Here is a 3,029-nt window from a genome sequence, read left to right as displayed (position 1 = left end):
CGCTCTCGACTAGAAGATCTTTTGTCATTGTAGGACCTTGACTTGGAGCTTTTATCTTTGCTTCTACTCTTGTAGAACTTGTTGAAGTTCTTCACCATTAAGCTCAATTCTTCATTGAAGTCTTGTTTCTCACTTGATGATGTAGGGGCTTCACATGAGGCTTTATAGGCACCACTTGATTTGTTGTGAAGTTCCTCTTTATCCTTAAGTGACATCTCATGAGCAACAATTCTTCCAATCACCTCCGTTGGCTTGAGATCTTTGTAATTGGGCATCATTTGGATCAATGTGCACACGGTATCATATTTTCCATCCAAGGCTCTTAGAATCTTCTTGATGATGAATTTATCGGTCATCTCTTCACTTCCTAAGCCGGCAATCTCATTTGTGATGAGAGCAATCCTAGAGTACATTTCAGCGACACCTTCACCATCCTTCATCTTGAAATTGTCAAGTTGGCTTTGAAGTACATCCAGCTTGGATTCCTTGACGGAGTCGGTACCTTCGTGCATATCAATCAAAGTGTCCCAAATTTCCTTCGCATTCTCAAGACGGCTGATTTTGTTGAATTCTTCGGGGCACAATCCGTTGAAGAGAATATCACAAGCTTGAGCATTGTATTGCAACATCTTCAACTCATCCGCGGTAGCTTCACGGTTTGGTTCTCTCCCATCAAAGAAGTCACCTTTCAAACCAACACACACAATAGCCCAAACGGCGGGGTTATGTCCAAGAATATGCATTTTTATTTTATGCTTCCAACTAGCAAAATTAGTACCATCAAAGTAAGGACCTCTACGGTGATAATTTCCCTCGCTAGACGCCATACACTCCTAGGTTGTGAAACCAAGGCTATGACCACCAAAGCTATGGAGACCAAAGCTCTGATACCACTTGTAGGATCGAAAGTATGTCTAGAGGGGGGGGTGATTAGACTACTTGACCCAATAAAAACTTAACCTTTTCCCAATTTTAGTTCTTGGCAGATTTTAGCTAATTTAGAACAAGTCAAGCAATCATCACATAATTCAAGCAAGCATGCAAAGAGTATATAGGCAGCGGAAAATAAAGCATGCAGCTTGCAAGAATGTAAAGGGAAGGGTTTGGAGAATTCAAACGCAATTGGAGACACGGATGTTTTTCCCGTGGTTCGGATAGGTGGTGCTATCCTACATCCACGTTGATGGAGACTTCAACCCACGAAGGGTAACGGTTGCGCGAGTCCACACAGGGCTCCACCCAAGGGTAACGGTTGCGCGAGTCCACACAGGGATCCACCCACGAAGGGTCCATGAAGAAGCAACCACCCACAAAGGGTCCACGAAGAAGCAACCTTGTCTATCCCACCATGGCCATCGCCCACACAGGACTTGCCTCACTAGCGGTAGATCTTCACGAAGTAGGCGATCTCCTTGCCCTTACAACTCCTTGGTTCAACTCCACAATCTTGTCGGAGGCTCCCAAGTGACACCTAGCCAATCTAGGAGACACCACTCTCCAAGAAGTAACAAATGGTGTGTAGGTAATGAACTCCTTGCTCTTATGCTTCAAATGATAGTCTCCCCAACACTCAACTCTCTCTCATAGGATTTGGATTTGGTGGAAAGATGATTTGAGTGGAAAGCAACTTGGGAAGGCTAGAGATCAAGATTCATATGGTAGGAATGGAATATCTTGGTCTCAACACATGAGTAGGTGGTTCTCTCTCAGAACATATGAGTTGGAATGGTGTATGTGTTCTGATGGCTCTCTCCACGAATGAAGAGGAGGTGGAGGGGTATATATAGCCTCCACACAAAATCCAACCGTTACACAGTTTTCCAATCTCGGTGGGACCGAATCAATAAACTCGGTCGGACCGAAAATGTAAACCTAGTGACCGTTAGAGATTTTCGGTGGGACTGACATGCAACTCGGTAGGACCGATATGGTTAGGGTTTGGGCATAACGTAATCTCGGTGAGACCGATTACACAAACTTGGTGAGACCGAATTTGGTAATTAGCTAACCAGAGAGTTGGTCAGGCAAACTCGGTGGGACCAATTTGCTCTTTCGGTGAGACCGAGTGGAACTCGGTGAGACCGAAAAGTTACAAAGGGGAAACACTGAGTTTACATTGCAATCTCAGTGGGACTGATTTGCTCTTTCGGTGAGACCGAAAAGTTACGAAAGGGAAACAGAGAGTTTGCAATCCCATCTCGGTGAGAACGAGATCCTTATCGGTAGGACCGAATTGCTAGGGTTTGGCAGTGGCTAATGACAAGTGAAAACTCGGTGGCGCCGGATAGGAAGAATTGGTAGGACCGAGTTTGGCTTAGGGTTTAGGTCAAATGTGGATATGGGAAAGTAGTTGAGGGTTTTGGAGCATATCACTAAGCACGTGAAGCAAGAGGCTCATTAAGCAACACCTCATCCCTCCTTGATAGTATTGGCTTTTCCTAAAGACTCAATGTGATCTTGGATCACTAAAATATAAAATGAAGAGTCTTGAGCTTTTGAGCTTGAGCCAATCCTTTGTCCTTATCATTTTGAGGGTTCCACTTTCACATCCATGCCATGCCAATCATTGAGCTTTCCTGAAATAATTATCTTGGAATAGCATTAGCTCAATGAGCTATATGTTGTTATGAATTACCAAAACCACCTAGGGATAGTTGCACTTTCAGGTGCTCCCGTGGTCTAAAATCCGTCTATGCACGATAGAAAATTCTGAAAAAATACATCTATGATCCCTCAACGTCCCCGCCTCTCTCATGAACAAAAAAAAATATGTGAATTAAAAAAACATCATGTTCTATGAACAAAAAAACATCATATTTCATCCACATTCGTGCATACATCATATATGTGATCATCTATGAAAAAAACATCATATTTTATAAAAAATCATTACATATATATATAAACAAGCATATGTATATATAAAAAACAAGCATATATATATAACAAGCATATATATGAAAAAAATGCAAAGGGAGGGCGCCGGCGGCCGGACCAAGCTGAGGAGGCGGGCAGGGGCGCAGGCGACG

This window comes from Triticum dicoccoides, chromosome 3A (assembly GCF_002162155.2).
Source record: "Triticum dicoccoides isolate Atlit2015 ecotype Zavitan chromosome 3A, WEW_v2.0, whole genome shotgun sequence".
Taxonomy (NCBI): Eukaryota; Viridiplantae; Streptophyta; class Magnoliopsida; order Poales; family Poaceae; genus Triticum; species Triticum dicoccoides.
The sequence above is the reverse complement of the archived record's forward strand: the minus strand, read 5'-3'. Positions refer to the sequence as shown.